The sequence below is a fragment of the Lepus europaeus genome, chromosome 8, assembly GCF_033115175.1.
Source record: "Lepus europaeus isolate LE1 chromosome 8, mLepTim1.pri, whole genome shotgun sequence".
Classification (NCBI taxonomy): domain Eukaryota; kingdom Metazoa; phylum Chordata; class Mammalia; order Lagomorpha; family Leporidae; genus Lepus; species Lepus europaeus.
In genome coordinates, this window is record NC_084834.1 from 93,173,710 (window position 1) to 93,192,768 (window position 19,059).

A 19,059-nucleotide genomic window follows, 5' to 3' on the forward strand; every position below is an offset into this window, starting at 1 on the left:
GTCCAAAGCTTCATGAAGAGAGGGATAAAGGGGAAAATGTGATCTCTGTTGAAATAGGAGCCCATATTGCAGGCAGGTTGCCCTCACTGATAATTCATTCTATTCTCCATGAATCAGAGAGACATTTTCATTATTTCTCTCTAAAGAAGGGAGAAGGTTAAAGTTATGGCAGAGGACACATACTGGTAGAAATGTAGACCGAATATGCAAGGAACTGCCTTTCTTTTCATAAGAAGAAAATGAGTAGAAAATTAAATCTGATTTGCATGAAATCTTGCTTTTCTCTGACATGCAGCTATGAAATAGGGACTCAGCCTTGACTGAACTTGAGCTCCTATATTGGATTTTCAAATTCCCGCTGCCCTCCTTTGTAGTTGTTAATATATTCCTAATGTTAATAGGTTTCTAGGTCCCAAGAAAAGGGAAAACCCTCCTGTGACCAACTCATCATTTGGTTTTCCTGTAGTTGCCAACTTAAAAATGGATAACCAAACAAATCTAGTTCATTTCATTTAGTATTTTACATTTGTTTAAATTGTCAATTTATTTTTCTCATCTGAATCACTTTATAAACCTAAGTAGACCTATCCAGATGGAATGAATTACAGTCTTGATATTTAGCAAGGATCATGCACTTTATTCTCTTTTTGAAACTGATTTCTTGAATGACTTCAACATTATACATTTTCTTTTATCAATTAGGTCATCTGCAAAGGAAGCCCTATCTGATACATAATTATAGGAAAAGATGTGTGCGCGCATGTGTGTGTGTGTGCATCTGTGTTTATGTGTGTATTTGCATATGTGTGTGTGCGTACACATGTGTTTGGGTAAGCATTGGACTTGCACAAAATTCCTTTGCTGTCCTAGGAATTAGAAATTAGAGATCTGGACACATTTATTTATTTGCCCAATGGACAGGAATTGTGTTTTAATCATCTTCGTGTCCATGGCTCTTAATTAGTTTGCTGCTTGGCATATGCAGTCATCACGTCTATGGTTTCACGTTCCTTGGTTTGTTACCTGGGGTCAGCTGTAGTCCTGAAATATTAAATGGAAAATTCCAGAGATAAATGATTCAGAGGCTTTAAATTGCATGCTGTTGTGGGTAGTGTGGTGAAGTCTCATGCCGTCACACTCTGTGCTGCCCAGGAAGCAAATCCTCTCTTTGTCTGGATTATCCATGTTATGTCCTGTACCTACTTGTTAGTCACTTAGTAGCCGTGCTAGCACCAGAAGGACTCTCACTGTATCAGCGTTGGTGTTCCTCCAACCCTTGTTTCTTTTTGCTTAATAATAACCCCAAAGTGCAAAAGCTCTGATGTTGACAAGCAAAGCCGTGAAGTTCTTCTTTAATGATAAGGTGAAAGTTCATCATAGTTGTGTATGTATAGGAAAAAGACACTATGTTGGAAGGGTTCATTTACTGTCCACAGTTTCAGTTCAGTATTGGAGGTTTGGAAGGTATCCCCTACAGGAAAGGGGAAAGTACAATAGTGTTGCCCAGCGTGAGTTCATCCCAAAGGTGATGCCTTGTTTGCTCCTCTATATTAGTGATCCTGTAATAATGCAGCAGTTATTTGCAAGTGCTCAGCCCAGGGGAAGGTGGCAATGCACAGGTAAAGCAAAGAAATGCTCAGAGCAAAGGGACAAAAAGAATATTTAGGATGAAGGGGAGGCATTGTGGCACAGCAAGTTAAGTTGCTGCTTATGACACTGGCATCCCTTACCAAAGTGGAATTCTTGGCTGTGGCACTTTCAATCCAGTCTCTTGTAAATAAACCTAGAAAAGCACCAGAAGATGGCCCAAGTATCTGGACCCCTGACACCCATGTGAGTGATACCGTGTAGAGTTCCCCAGACCTGGAACTCTACACTGGGCTTTGTAGCCATTTGGGGAGTAAACCAGCAGATGGGAGATTCTCTCTGTCTGTCTCTCTCTCTATCTCTCACTCCCTTTCTCTCTGTCACCCTCCATTTTGAAAAATAAGTTAATTAAACCTTTTAAGAAAAAATAATATTTGGGGGGCGGGGGCAGGAAGAGAGGACCTCTCAGAGCTTGGACATAAGCTGGGAAGCATGTAGAGCAGTGGGAGCCAAGCAACCTGAGGCTGTGGCAGACATTTAGGTCAGGCTGCAGGCACACTATGTCCCCCATGCATTTCTATTCCTCTCCAGTCTACAGCACCAGCTTAACTTTGGACTAGCTCTCCAAACACATTTTTCAGATTCCTTTACTCTCAGATCAGCCTTACCAATAACACAAGTCAATATTTATTTCTTCATGATTGCACCTGATTCTGTTCAATCCCTGCTTAATAACATTCCTCATTTCATGCCATAAGGTCTTTTAGTACTCATCAAAGTTCCATGGCAGACCAGAAGGTATATAGCGTTTAAATAGGTACAGCATTAAGCTAAGTTCATTCTGCTCTTCTTTTGCACTACACTAATAGATTATCTCAGGTTTTAGGAATGAGGAGAATGTTGTGATTTAAAGAGTAAAGAATGCATTAACTGCTCCTGTTAGAATCCCAACTAATAAAGAAGACCCACTCAAAGATTGACAAGTCTATACAAAGAGTGGATGGGCTGCAGGGGATTCATCAACAATAATGAAATAATAACAGCTCTAATGATAATGATTGAGGTTTTCCAGCTTAAAAGACAATGACAGGGAGTTTTTAGTAGAACTCTGAATCAGAAAGCCTTAGAAAAGTCTCTGGAGAGTAGTGAGTTTTGGTCAAAAGAGCCAGCTGTAGACAACCTCAGAGCAAGGAGCCAGGGAAATGAACACAGGTAGTACTGATGTTTGGAAACGCAGTAGTAGTTTTAAGGGTCAGTCTGCTGACTGAGGTCTCCCCCATGTGACCTTTAATATATTTTAGGTCTAGCATGTAAACATAATAAAGAACAATAAATGGAGACTTTGAATGAAGGGAGCCATATAATTCTCTAATTCCATATTCATTTATTCCAGAGATATCTTCAGTCCATATCAGTGTAACTGACTATTCTTCTAGATCTGGTTTTCAAGTTAAAGGTTCGAGTCTTGCTTCTTTCAGATCTTTTGAATTGGCTCAGGCTTTTCCATTATCTAAAATATCATTTGCTAACTTTGAGATATGTATGGCGAATGTTAAAGGGAAAATAAGTAGGCTTGATTTAAAATTACTTTCCACTTCAAAACATTGTTTTTCAGCAAATGACTGGACTTCTATGACTTCTTTTTCTTTTTGGGGGGATGTGTATGTCATGTGTGGACACAATCCTTCTCTCAGATAATGTAAAATATAGTATATACCCCATTCCTTTTTGGTAGCTTCATATATATACATATACTATATGACAATATGTATATAGTATATATATGGATATAGTATATATAAGGAATATATATAATATATACAAATAATATATAAAGAATGTATATAATATACATATATAAAGAATAAATACTTTTTTGTACTCAGTAAAGTGCCTTGGCAGACCTAAAAGTATATAGGATTTAAATAGGCATGCCATTCAATTAAGTTTGTTATTAGATATGTATGTATTTTTTTAAGATTTATTTATTTATTTATTTAAAATGGATAGTGGCAGAGAGAGAGACAGGGAGAGACAGAGACAGGGAGAGAGAGATATCTTCCAAATGTTGGTTCATTCACCAAATGGCCAGGCCAGGCTGGTGCCAGGAGCCCAGAATGCCATCTTGGTCTTCCACACTGATGGCAGCATTGGGCCACTCTTCCACTGCCTCCTCAGGCTCATTAGCATGGAGATGAATTGGAAGCAGAGCCACTGGAACTCAAATCACTGCTCTGCTTTCGGACGCCAGCATTGCAGGTGGCAACTTGGCCTGCTGCACCACAAAGCCAGCCCCTATTACATATATTTGAAAAAATACTCTGTTACTTCTCACTGGGTATTTCTTTCTCTTTTTTAAAGATTTATTTATTTGTTTGAAAGACAGAGTTACAGAGAGAGGTAGAGACGGAGAGAGATCTTCCATCCACTGGGTCAGTCCCCAGTTGGTCGCAACGGCTGGAGCTGTGCAGATCTGAAGCCAGGAGCCAGGAGCTTCTTCCAGGTCTCCCATGTGGGTGCAGGAGCTCAAGGACTTAGGTCACTTTCACTGCTTTCCCAGGCCATGGTAGAGAGCTGGATCAGAAGTGGAGCAGCCAGGACTTGAACCGGCATCTATATGGAATGTTGGCACTGTAGGCGGCAGCTTTACCCACTATGCCACAGCACAGGCCCCCAATGGGTATTTTTAAGGAAGTGTGCCTTTACTTTAATAATATGCCCATCGACCTGCCAATCTGCACTCTGAGTTTAGCTAGATATAGGTTGATAATTAGATATTATTCAGGTAAGATACCCCCAAAGAGTGAGTGCTTTACTGACTTCTAATACTACCACACATACCTGTGGGTGTTCATTAAATGTTAATTAATGATGGAATGCTGCCTTGAATTAACTTGTGGATTCTGGCTGATTACTCTTCAATTTAAAATTAAGAGATGCATAGCATCAATCTATCAGCAAGAATGATCAAATTTTAATTTATTGCAGGTGTCAAGAAAATCGTAGCGCTTTAGGAATTCAAAGGAGTAATTATTTGTACTAGATATGAAAGATAATATATGACCACAAAAATCATGCAGTGTGAGAGGTCTGGCAGTGTTTTCTAGGGGCTTCTCCTTGCTTTTTTTTTTCCTCTTTAATTTCAAGAAGTTCTTGGGGCTGGCATTGTGGTGTAGTGGGTAAAACTGCCACCTGTGATGCTGGCATCCCTTTGTGGGTGCTTGTTTGTGTCCTGACTGCTTCACCTTCAATCCAGCTCCCTACTAGTGGCCTAGAAAATGCAGTGGGCCCCTGCCACCTATGTGGGAGATTCACATGAAGCCCCTGGCTCCTGGCTTCAGTCTGAAGCAACCCCTGCCATTGGGGCCATCTGGGGAGTGAAACAGCAAATGAAAGCCCTCTGTCTGTCTCTGTGTGTATGAACCCCTGACTTTCAAATAAAATAAATAAATCTATCTTTAAAAAATAAAGAAGTTCTCATTTGGATTTATTTATCCAAAGTTCATGTAAAAGCCAAGTGATTTCTACAATTTTTAGATTTTTATTACTAAGTAAATCATTATGGGAACTTCAAGACCTTGTTATCATGAATAGATGCTATGCTAGGATTTCACTCTGCAATGTATGGTCAGTGTTTATTAGGTTTTGGAAATAGTTGTAGATTATTTTGAGATGTGGGAAGGAGTTCCTGAAATATTTTAACAATTCCCAGCTTTCTGACTCCTCTCTCTCTCTCTCTCTCTCTCTCTCTCTCCATTCCTCCATTCCTCCCTCCCTCCCTACCCTTTTTTAAAGATTCATTTATTTTATTTGAAAGGCAGAGGTGGAGAGAGAGCAAGTGAGAGCGAGCGAGCTTCCATCTGCTGATTCACTCTCCAAATGGCCACAATGGCCAGAGCCAGGTCGATTTTAAGCCAGAAGCCAGGAGCTTCTTCCAAGTCTCCCCTAATGGGTGCAAGGGCCCAAGTGCTTGGGCCACCTTCTGCTGCTTTTCCAGGTGCATTAGCAAGTAGCTGGATTGGAAGTGGAGTAGCCAGGTCTTGAACAAGCACCCATATTGGATGCTGGTGCTGCAGGCAGTGGCTTTATTCACAACTCCACAATGCTAGCCTCTGATTGTTCTCTTTAAATGATTCTCATTGGTGGTAATTTTTAAACCTAGGACTCCATAAATACGTTTCCGTGTAACCTGCAAATGCTACTGGATTTCTCATTTCTAATAGAGAATTTCAGATCTTCCTTTATCTGTTTACCTAATATTGTCTAAAATCTATTAGACAAGATACTGGATTAAGAAGCAAATGCAGAGTATACTTGTCAGACTTAGATGAAAGAGTTTACAGAGTGAACACAGAGACCTTTCAACCTGCATTGGGAGAATAGCTCCTGTCTGATGAACCCATAGTTCACCCATTCTACCAAGTGAATAAGGAAGATAGCCCCAGGTGTCCTTACTAGTAGACATGATAAAATTCCTGAAACACCAGTATTCTCCCTGTTAGGTTTTTGACGTGTCACACAAATGTTACATGCTCTGTGCATCAGTGTGCCTTTTTCCTCAGTGAGAGTTCCAAGTTCCAGAACCCTTAAAAGAAATTGTTACACCTTGCTCTCCCAATAATTCAAACTATCTGGGGCCAGTGCTGTGGTGCAGCAGGTTAAAGTCCCCGCCTGCAGTACCAGCATTTCATATGGATGCCAGTTTGAGTCCTGACTGCTCCACTTCTGATCCAGCTCTCTGCTATGGCCTAGGAAAGCAGCAGAAAATGGCCCAAGTCCTTGGGCGCCTGCAGCCACATGGGAGACCCAGAAGAAGCTCCTGGTTCCTGGCTTCAAATCAGCTCAGCTCAGCTCTGGCCGTTGCAGTCATTTGGGGAGTGAATCAGCAGAATGGAAGATATTCTCTCTCTCTCTCTCTCTCTCTCTCTCTCTCTCTCTCTCTCTCTCTTCTCTTTCTCTTTCTCTTTCTCTCCCTGTCTCCCTCCCTGTCTTTCAAATAAAGAAAATAATTAAAAAATAAATAAACTAAAGTTCATAGAATCCAGGAAATTAAAACATAAACTGTGGGGGAAAAGCACCATGGACAGGTAAACTCTTCTAATTACAAAACTAATTTTAGTTGCTTAGGAGAACAAATTGAATCTAACATCAGAGGATTTTTTCATTTTTCACTGTTACACTCATTTTTTGAGAACAATAGTTTAAAACTATTTATCATAGTTTTTTAATTATTTATTTTAGAGGCAGAAAAAGTGAGAGAGAGAGAGAGAGAGAGAGAGAGAGAGAGAGAGGTGGGGAGGGAGAGAGAAAGAGAGAGAGAGGAAGAATAAGAGCTCCAAGCTGCTGGTTCACCCCCCAGATGCCTGCAGCAGCCAGGGCTGAGCCAGGCTAGGAACTTCATTCATGTCTCCCACATGGGTGGCAGGAAACCAGCTTATCTGTGCCATCACTGCTGCTTCCAGGGTCTGCATTAGCAGGAGACTGGACTCTGAGGCCAGAGCTGAGAAGTGAACTCATGCACTCTGAGATGGGAGGCAGGCACTTTAACCACTATACTAAGTGCCCACTTACCATAGTATTTTATTTTAAAAACATCAGATTCTTCTGAGTGTTCCCAAACACATTCTATAAGAATGCTACTATGTAAAATTGAATAGTCCTCATCTTTGGCAATTAACAACTAAGAGATATTTTATGAACAAAATTGTCTCAATTAAGGTGTTGCCAAAAATTTCTTGTGGAATAAATACCAAAAATGATGTTTGAACAAAAAGAGTAAAATTTAACTTTTATGAAGGGCTGGCATTGTGGTGCAGCAGGGTAAGCTGTCATCTGTGATTCCAGAATCCCATATGAGCACCGGTTCAAGTCCTGGGCTGCTCCTCTTCCCATCCAGCTCCCTGCTAGTGTGCCTGGAAAAGCAGTAGAACATGAATTTCACTCTTTTCCAGCCTTGTTTTATCCCCACGCAGATCCATGACAAAACAGCTGCCCTGTGCTGTTTCCTTTTCTTTCAATGATTGTCTTTTAGAGCTTTTTATGTATTTTAAGGTAGTAAGTTTTGGGAAGAAATCAGTTGTGTTAATTGTCCAATCTTATTAAAGATTCTGGGGAGACGGAGGAATTTAGGGCATAGCTTTAAGGAAACAGATGAGGCTTAAAGCTGCCTCTCTCCTACTTTGCCAGTTTTCTGGTTCTCCAGGGAATAATTCCATAAACAAAAACATTCTGTACCATCTCTCATCTTAAGCCCCCTTGTACTAGAGCTCATCTACCCACCCCCATAATACTGCTCCATATCTCTGCTCCTCCATCCACTGAAATGCCTAGAAGAGGCTTTGTATCCACACTGCCTGTTTTCACTCCTCCAGCACAGAATTTTATCCATGCCGGTCTGGTAGATTGAAACAGTTCTCTGAAGGTAATTCAGAGCCCCCTGTTACATAAGCCTGTGGCCACCATTCTCCCTGTCTGGGGGTCTGCGCTCGCCCAGTCATCCTGTTCCACCTCTCCAGAGCATTGGCCTCATCCATCACTTTCGTCACTCAGCAGCTCCTGTTTCTCTTCCTCTCTTACTAAATGTTTTCCATTCAAGGCACCGTACAAGGGTATTTCAGAAAGTTCCTGGAAACTTGAATTATAAGACCAAGTTCATGTGGGTGCCCAAAATCCATACATAATTGTTCCCATACCATGCATTGTCCATGAACTTTTTGAAGCCCTCTCTTATTCTCTGGGGGGTACCACTCAGCCCCTTGTCTCAAAATATCACCACTTTGCTGACATATCCTCAGTCCAGAGCTCACCCCTGAACTCCAGCCTTTGTTTTGTTCACGGCTGCATTCCCAGAACCTAGAATAGTAACTGGCACAATAGAACAGCTCAAAGAATATATGAGATAAATGAATGAATGTCCTACTTTACCTCCCAGGATTGCTGTAAAAACAAAATGTGTTAAGGAAAAAAAGGTAATTTGCAAATTGAAAATCACCCTGTCATTCCCAACTGATATTATTATTAGACTTACATATTTGTTATACAGTTAACATATTTGTTAACAGTAAAAAGGGTGGTGACTGAAGGAATGTTTTAAGTTATTTTCTGTATTTTAATCTAGATCATTAATGGTAGCATGTCTTTCCACATTCAGTGTTCTACTTAACTCATCAAATTCTGGACATCAGACAAAATGGCATAATGACTCTGTATGCCAATGCAAAGAGAAACATCTTAATTTTTGTTGTGATAAAAATGCGGTCTCTTTAATGCACGAGAATTACAAATTTGCCAGACTCATTTAATCCCAACTTGGATGGCAATGTCCTTGCAAAACCAGTTTCCTAGTGTTAATCATTTACACTGCAAGTAAGCAATTAGGTAAGTTATATGATCCATGGCTTTAAAGCTGAGTACGTTTAGGAAGACTGGGTGTCCCAGAAGGCAGAAGACAAGGATACAAGCTGATGGGGTGAGTGTGGTTGGAATGTGTGAACACCACGATGTATAGCCTCCATGGTGCAGCAAATTCTCTGAGAGGAAAGGCCCTCACGCTTTATGATGCCGCAGAATCACCTGGCAGCATCTGAGAGCACAGATGACTGGGGCCTACTGCCAGTTCCTGATTCAGTTGGGCTGGGGTCCGGCTCAAGAATTGCCAATTTTTTTTTAACAAGTTGTCACATACTGCTAAAGCTATTTTCTACAGTATTGGACATAGACACTCATGTTTTCATCAAGCTTTGAGAAACGCTGCAATGAGGTTTTATCACCACATGTCTGGGGAGTATAAAGTTCCACATAATTTCAAAAACGCTTCACCTCCCAAAAGAGGGATCCCTGTCTTATCAAGTTCTTCATGGCTTTCTGTTGTATCCCTTCCAAGCCCATTAGGAATAACCCTACTCCTCATCCATTTAGTTGAATGTTAAAGTCATCTTCTGTACTGTTAAGAGACATCCTGACAGAACAATGCTTTTAATTTTAGGTTCTGGCAAATCCACCAACTCCCTGCCTTACTCTTTGACCATGAATGCTACTGTATTTGCTGCACATTATAGATTCATACATCAGAACTTACTTTCTTTTGTGACTTGCATCTTTATCATAATTGTTGAAGAAACGCTGACTGACCTGAATATAAATGTCACTTACTCTGCCTGCCTTTCTCCTCTAGCAGTCAGATATTTTGAATTCATTGTCTCCCAACCTACATCAAGCCAAATTAGAAGAGGACATAAATTCTGCATAAATAGGCTTGCCAGGAACATGTTCTACCTTTATTTCTCGGAAGTTTTGACCAGACGAATTTAATTAGATACTGAGGAAGTGATTAGATTCTGAAACTGACAAAAGTGAAAATTGAAATATGTTGTTGGACTTAAATTCTTGACTTCCCATTGCAGTGTGTCTTATTCAAAACGTAAGTTGAGGGTGCGTGAAGCTTCTGCCTAGTGTGCTGGCATGTCATCAGGTCCCAGCTGCTCCACATCCCATCCAGCTCCCTGCTAATGGCTGGCAAAAGCAACAGAAGATGGCCCAGGTGTTTGGGCCCCTGCACACATGTAGGAGACCCAGATGGAGCTCCTGGTTCCTGGAGTATGAACCAGAAGATAGATAGACGATCTTGCTCTCTCTGCTTCTCTCACTCTCTTTAACTCCTTCAAAATTAGTAATTTTTTAAAAATTAATTATTTTACTCTTATCATTAATGTACCTAACACAGATACTAGGCTTTTTGAAAGAATGAGCTCAAGAAATATGAAAATAAATGGAGATATAAACTTAGTCTACTTAAAATTTTAAAAGCTGTATTAATCATTTAACAGTAAACATTTCAAAAACAAAAGCAAATGTATCATAACTGTACTTTTTTTAACTTTTATTTAATTAATGTAAATTTCCAAAGTACAGCTTATGGATTACAATGGCTTCCCCCCCCCCATAACTTCTCTCCCACCCTCAACCCTCCCCTTTCCCGCTCCCTCTCCCCTTCCATTCACATCAAGATTCATTTCCAATTCTCTTTATATACTGAAGATCAGTTCGGTATATATTAAGCAAAGATTTCAACAGTTTGCCCCCACATAGCAACACAAAGTGAAAAATTCTGTTGGAGTACTAGTTATAGCATTAAATAACAGTGTACAGCACATTAAAGACAGAGATCCTACATGATATTTTAAAAACATAACCAACATGAAAATCAATATGTACTTGAAAAACAAATTGCTCTCTTATTAAAAGATTTTTCTTTACAAATTTATTCAGAATAATATTTGCCCAAAAATAAACTACCTTCCCAAATTTTAGAAGATTCAGTTTCTGCAAATCAGCAAATGAAAGTGTTATCTGCACCCCCACATTTATAGCAGCTCAATTCATAATAGCTAAGACATGGAATCAACCCAGATGTCCATCAACTGATGAATGGATAAAGAAATTATGATTTATATACACAATGGACTACTACTCAACCATAAAAATATTAATGAAATCCTATCTTTCCCAACAAAATTGATGCAATTGGAGACCATATGCTTAGCGAGATAAGCCAGTCCCAAAAGACAAATAGGTGTTTTCTCTGATTTGTGGTAACTTGTATACAAAGTATATGAGCAAAATTATCACTTTGAGATTTGATTGTTTGTAGCCCTTGTCTATACTCCTGAAGAACAATGGTTTTTCCACTTGTTGCTTGTTGAATTCTTTATTTAGTGGTGAGTTAAGCCTGTGAATGTAAAGAAAATTGAAAGTGTGCCGTTATAGCGATTAAAAGAAAAATGTGAGAAGGCAGAGGGAGGAACGGAGGGTAGAGAGAATAATATCATTAAGTTCTTAAAACTGTGTATAAGAAATACATGATATCTGTTACTTTTATGTAAATAAAATGTTTTAAAAAATTCAACTTATTTTTAAAACATAGGATCAAAATTATTATACAGGGCAACAGTAATAAGAGCAGAAAGTATTCTGTGAACCTCTTCATTTAATTCATTTACGATGACTACAGAAGGTGGTGTCCTCACCCTCAGTTAAAGATGGTGATGGCTCTCACAGTGAGAAATTGAGAAATGACTTCTTTCCACCCAGGGAGTCTTGCTCTCTCTCCCAAGTTTTAACTACTTTTTAATACTTTTTTACAAGGATATGTTGGTATTTGACGTTTACTCAAAAAGCAGTGCTTTTGCTCAGATATTCACATTTTTGGACTTTTTGTAGTAAAGATTCAGGAAAAGCAAGTCTGATATAACTTGCACAGTGTACAATTCTTAAGTCAATTGTTCTATGTATCTTTAGGCCAGGAGACAGGTCTCCCCCCAAAATCATTTCTACATTTAATTCTTAGAAGTTTTCCATAATTGATAAGTGCTAATCAATCCATAATCGGTTGTTAAGTATTCATTTACAGCTACTTTAAGCTTAAACTCATACTATCTATGTGCTGCAGGATAATTTCTTTTTACAAAGAGATTGTGACCTAGGAGGGGTGTAACATATATAAAACAGTACTATAAAGTACACAGGAAATTAAAGTGAAGCATGAATCTAATTACAGTGCAGGATAACAGTAATGTGTTTGTTGTGCGGTGCTGACTACATATGGAATGCTAGTAACTCCCATGGGACTGTTAGGTAGTTCTCATTTTCTGGTTTAGGGATCTTAAAATATTTAAAAATATTATTAAAGAACAACGCCACTTTTAAAACATTAAGGTTTATTTGAAAAGCAGAACAACAGAAAGAGGGATAGACAGAGTGAGAGAGAGGTCTTCCAGCCACTGGTTCGTTCCCTACATGACCCCAACAGCCTAAGCTAGCCTATCACATGTGGCATTTTAACCTGCTGTGCCCCAATACAGGTACCAGCAATGCAATTTTTTTTCGTGTTGACAAAATGCATTTAAATCATTCCTTTCTGATATTTTTAAGACTGGCACTGTGGCTTGGTGGGTTAAGCGAACCCTTGCAGTGCCAGCATCCCACATGGGTGAGTTTCAAGACCCAGCTGCTCTACTTCTTATCCAGCTCCCTTCTGATGTGCCTGAGAAAGCAGCAGAAGATGGCCCAAGTGTTTAGGCCCCTGAACTCATGTAGGAGACCAGAAGAAGCTCCTGGTTCCTGGCTTTAGCCTGGCCCAGCTTGGGCTATTGCGGCCATTTGGGAAGTGAGCCCAGTGGATAGAATATCTCTCTCCTTCTCTCTCTCTCTCTCTCTCTCTCTCTCTCTCTCTATATATATATATATATATATATATATCTGCCTTTTAAATAAATATATATATAAAAATAAAAAAAATAAAAAATTAATGTTTGGGGAATAAATACTTGGAAAAATTCAATTGGCAAAGCATAACAAAACTCTTAGTTTTCATATGACAAAAATCTTTGTAATACACACAGTTTAATATAAAAAGCTTAAACATAATATTGAATTTAAGAAAAAATGGGCTCTGTGAGGTTGTTTTCTGAGTTATGTACTATTTTGTTATTTTTGTAGCTGGTATTTATTAAGAAGAATTTTCGTATCCATAGAAGCCTTAGTCTGTTGCTTGTAGTTCAATTGTTTTCCGAGTAGCAATCTCCATAAATGAGAAGCAATGTTTCTCCATCTCAGTAATTTTCCAGTGGTATGCATCCGAAATGCTTTAAAATTCACAATGCATCTTTAAAGTTCTACAATCAATAAAGACCCAAAGTAAGTTTTTAAAATAATGATGTATAACAAAAAGAGCTGCAGTTGTATGGATGAAAATTCACTACACTACTTGGAACATTAAACTGTTTTTCTGTAAGCTATAATAACATGGATAGTACAACAGTCTAGCTTTGACCTGATTTGCAATTAGGAATGAGGAAACATTGCACCCTTGAAATTATTAACAGCATCAGAAGTGTTCATTGGAATGTCCTCAGGTCTGCACTGGGAGCTCATCGTGAAAACGAACTCAAATGTCTGTGACCGCAGTTTCCTTGGGGGAACTCACTTTAAAATTTAAATACAAACATATAATTCCCTCCGTAGCTTTAAAAGTTTGTTTACTAGGGGATGACACACATATAAATACATCACTTCTGAGAAATTGCATTTCTTTTTAGTTCACAGTTTTACCCACAGTTTATAATTATTTTCCTCCAAAGAAAAGCAGCAGTCATCTAATTTGTGACTGTTTTCCAGAAGTTTCCACACAATGAGTTCAGTGAAATGCTTTTTGAGGCCTAATTTTCAGAAAGGTAATGCCTGATAGCAAGTTTCTTTTATCACTGACAAAGTCCTCATTACCTGATATGATGTGGACTGCAGGACGAGCAATGGGCAGTGGCCCACCTCCCATCCTAAATCTTCCACTGACGATGCACCTGTGGATCATCAGGAGGGCTGAGAGGCAGACGAGGTGATATGTGAATTAGTGACCATTCACAGGAGCAATTGGCAGCTGCACTCTGTGAGGTTGGTGGTCTTGACTCTGTGTCATTTAGTGTCTCCGTGAACTTGGTAGGATTCATATCATGTGTTCTTTTCAGTAATTCTCTCTCTCCCTCTGTGTGTGGGGGGGGGTGGGTGGGTATGTGATTATAAAGTAATATATGGTAAAACAGCTGGAATATTACATATATTATTAAACAGCAATATGCTTGAACATCTGGCAAATACAGAAAAGCACCAAAGGAGAGTAGGAAAAAAAAAAAAAAATCCCAACCTTAACATTCCGAGACAACCATGGTTAAAATGTGTATTTCAATCTAGTACCTTATTGTAGTGACTTTTTACAGTATAAAAATGAAGATAATATATAATTTATATATTTATCTCTGTGCAATAAAACTCATGTGCATATACTTCAAAGTACTAAGTTAGTGGCTGCATAATAAGGAATATTGGCTAGACTCCTGTAACCAAAGAGCATGTATACCTTGCCATACCATTTCCAATATTTCTCGTCAAAAATTTAAAACTTCCTTGCAAATGTATTCATCGAAAGTACCTTTAAAATCATGATTTTTATATGTACTAAAGTGGTTGAGATTTTCATAGTTAATGGATACCTGTGGCTCTGTTTTGAATTAACTATTTTCCTTAATGTAGATTTCTTTTACTTGTCTTTAAATTTAGTTTAGATGTTTCTTAATCTATTAAATCATTAAGTTTTTTTCTTATTTTACCTTTTAATTTTTGCAAATTAGTCATGTCAAGTATTTATTTTGTTTCTAATTAACTGAAAATCACAAATGCTGGAAGTGTTAATACTAGCACTAAAGCACTGTTATCAACAGGAGTTAATAGCTTAAAGTTGTTACAATTTACTGATATATTGCATTCTTTAAAATGTATGCAAATTCACCATCATTGGAAATAGTACCTTAAAAATCAGGGGGCCAGCATTGTGGCATGGGGTAAACCTCCCACCTGCACCTCCAGTATCCCACATGGGCACCAGTTTGATTCCTGGCTGCTGCGCTTCTAACCCAACTCCCTGCTAATGCTCCTGGGAAAGCAGTGGAAGTTGGCCCAAGTGTTGGGATCCTTGCACTCATGGGGGAAACCCGGAAGAAGCTCCTCTCTCATGCCTTTAGCATGGCCCAGCGCTGGCTATTGTGGCCATCTGGAGAGTAAACCAGCAGATGGAAGATCTCTCTCTCTCCCATTATCTCGGTAACTCTGACTGTCAAATAAATAAATCAATCTCTTGAAAAATTAAAACTGCACTGGTATTTATGTTCAAGCAGAGTTGAAGAATAGATAATGCATTCTGGCTTAAAATAATATGAAACAATACATACATATGCATGTTATATATATGGTTAAAGAGGGCAATTAAATAATCATACCATTGATTCAGTATCAATACTATATTTTAAAATTTCACTTCTTGAAATATTTTTTGTTTGAAATTATTAAGTGAAGCATTAAAACCCAAATTTTTTTTCGAGATCTTTAATTGCTAAGTACAGTCGCAGGCCTTTGGAGCTGAGGGTTTGGCTTAGGCATTTGGCCACTTGGGATGTCTGTATCTCAGAGTGCCTTGGTTTGAGCTCTTGCTGCAGTTCTAATTCCAGCTTGCTGATAATATACACCCTCAGAAGCAACAGGTGGTGATTCAAGGAGGGGGGTCCCTGCCACCCAGGAGAGAAACCTGAGTTCATCTCCTGGCCCAGTCCCAGCTGTTAACAGGAATTTGGGAAGTGAGTCAGTGATGGGAGTACTATCCTTGTCTGTCTGTCCATCTCTCTGCCTCTCAAATAAATAATAATAATAACAATAATAATAATACTAATAATAGTAATGAAGAACTGAGGGCTTTTGCTTGAGAAGAGATGGCATTGGGTCCTGTGTTGTGGCACAGCAGGTTAAGCTACCACCTGAGAGGCCAGCATCACATATCAGCACTGGTTCAAGTCCCAGCTGCTCCACTTCCAATCTAGCTCCCTATCAATGCACCTGGGAAAGCATCAGAAGATGGCTCAAGTGCCTGGGCCACTGCATCCACATGGGAGATCCTGAGGGAGCTCCAAGTTCCTAACTTTAGCCCACCCCAGCCCCAGTCATTGTGGCCATTTGGGGAGTGAAACAACAGGTGGAAGATCTCTCTCTCTCTCTCTCACTCTCTTTCTCTCTTTCTCTTTCTATAATTCTGCCTTTCAAATAAATAAATAAATCCTTAAAAAAAAGAGATGAGATGACTCCTTCCATTAGAAAGCACTATTTCCACATTGTTATAGTACAGTTATAGTATAGTTTATATCCTTACAGTGGTCTCCCTTTATATGTAGTGGACATGTTCCAAGACCCCTACTGGATGCCTGAAACCAAAATATATTCTACCTCCCACCCCACCATGTATACATGCCTATGATAAATTTTAAATGACCAATTAGCACACTAATAGATTAACAACAATAACAGAAATGCAAAAATCATAATTATCCACTGTAATGAAAGTTATTTAAAACAGGAATTGTTTACTTCTAGAATTTTCCATGTAATATTTTCATACCATGGATAACTGAAACTGTGAATGAGGGAACTATGAAATAAATCCACATAATTGCTTTGGTCACATGTTTATTAATGAGTCTATATTTTCACCAAGATTCATAGAAAATTGTCTCCTAAGTCTCATTTCTTGCTAATTTACTTGAGGAACCAAGACCTATGTCCACAGGTGAAATTCACAGATGGGATTTCATATCTGTGACTGGCAGTCTTAATGATCTTCAGGGTCAGACACACAGCATCACTGGCAGAGATAAAGAATCAAATGAAAAGTCAAGGGATAATGGCTAGTTGTGCATCTCATTCCCTTTTTCTCTACTTTCAGACTTTCTCTAGTAGCTGTCACTCAGTCTCATTGCTTGGGCTGTTTCTGCCTAGGCTGTGAGTGACAGGGCCGGATATTGCTGTCTGAATTGCTAAGCATCCTTCAGGCAAAGACAATAATTAAAATATTCTGATTTCAAAGGGGTAATTTTTTTGGCTCAGTAATGTGACAAAAGTGGATGAGAATACAGAATCGATTTTTAGTACTGTGCCATGTTAGTGGAGCACCTTTTTGTTTTGCCATGTAGTTACTCCTATCACATATGTGTCACACAGCCATGCATATTCATGTATGGTATATGCATATGCATGGGGAATTTAAAATTTTAAAGTGCTCTGTTATCTATTTATGAATCAATGAATGGTAACATTTGAAAGAAAATCCTAGTCACCATTGACTAACTGTTCCCCAGCATGTTTTATCTGATGTAAATTTAATATCATATGCCCATTCACATTTAAAGTGGGAGATAGTGAAAAAAAAAAAAAGAAACCTGGTGTTAAATTGGAAATGGCATAGAAAATTAATTAATTAAAAAAAATATTATGTAGGATCTCTGTCTTTAATGTGCTGTACACTCTTATTTAATGCTATAACTAGTACTCCAACAGTATTTTTTTCATTTTGTGTTGCTATATGGGGGCAAACTGTTGAAATCTTTACCTGATATATACTAAACTGATCTTCTGTATATAAAGAGAATTGAAAATGAATCTTGATGTGAATGGAAGGGGAGAGGGAGCGGGGAAGGGGAGGGTTGCGGGTGGGAGGGAAGTTATGGGAGGGGGGAAGCCATTGTAACCCATAAGCTGTACTTTGGAAATTTGTATTCATTAAATAAAAGTTTAATAAATGAAAAATAAATAAATAAATAAAGTGGGAGATAGTAAAATGAGATAGATGCATTTAATGTGTAAAGGAAGTCTGTTTTAATCTAACACAGTGCTAGTATTTTTACAAGTTATGTCATTCACAAAAATTTACTGTGCAGATATTACAGTCAATATGAGATAGACCTGCAATCCAGCTGAGTCTCCGTTGGCTCTTGCTCCTGAAGCCGTGTGTTTTCAGAGACAAATTGCTTAGTGGTGATTGACCCGAGGTGGCTCCCAAGGTTTAAAGTCATCATTGTTACTCTAAATATGAGATGTTCTGTGCAATGGGATAAGGCTCATTTTGATGATTGGGGAGATTTGTAAACATTGGAAAACCTATTTGATATGGTCCCTTGGTCCCGCCCCTTCCCCTATGCAGTTGTATAAGAGATCATCAAGAAGTTCATGGAAAATGCATAAGATGAGAAAAATTTCTGCATGAGTTTCAAAAGATTTTGCACAAAAATAAATAATCTTTTAATTCTATTTACTCTCAAACTGACATGCCCTCATGTTAACATCTAAAACACCAGCTGCTCCACTAGCTGGCTTCAAGGTAGTGCATTTATCTGACCTTTCACCATTTGCATCAATTCTGGAGTAGTTGTCCTCCACCTAGGGCATTCATTTAGCATTCGGAGGCACAGACTCACATGTCTGTGGCTTTCAGAGCTGTGTGTGAACCGAGCTGGACATGAAAGATTGAAGAGTGGTGCCTTGTATAGATTGCAGCCTGTAAGCCCTCTTAACAGTATTCAGATTGACTTAGGAGCAAAGAGACAGATGGCAATATCTCAGCCAAAGAAAACATTTGGATATTAATTAATGCAACCCAAGGCTGCAAGTTTACAACGCTTAGCAAAAATTAAATGTTGGTAGATATTTGAGTACCTCAGAAGTCGGTATAATATTAACATATTAACAGAGTTTGGTTAAATACTTACTATTCAATTTCTTTGCTTATTCCTTCTATGAGCAACACTAATGAATTTCAAAGAGAGTGAGGCAGTACAATCCATGATATTTGTCCTCAGAAATATTCCATGAACCATGAAAAAGAAAGCATATGGGAAGCCATGTCTCAAGACCTGTTTCCCAGTCAGATACGACTGCCCCTGCTTTGTAAATGGAAACATGTAAGTCACCAGGGATACTTAAATGTGCTGTAAAAAATTTCCAAGAAATTAGGTTACATGCTTTGGAAGTCCAGCACTTCAGAGTTGATCTTAGAGATTAGAATGGTTTTTAAGTGTATCTCTTGTCCTTTGTTTCTTTGAGGGG

The 19,059-nt window shown here is 38.7% G+C and overlaps 1 protein-coding gene across 4 annotated transcripts in view; it reads left to right on the forward strand.

Moving 5' to 3' along the window:
- Nucleotides 1-19,059, forward strand: part of ARHGAP24 (Rho GTPase activating protein 24) — a 526,629-nt gene that overhangs the window by 429,766 nt on the left and 77,804 nt on the right. The gene's annotated exons all lie outside the window — the stretch shown is intronic.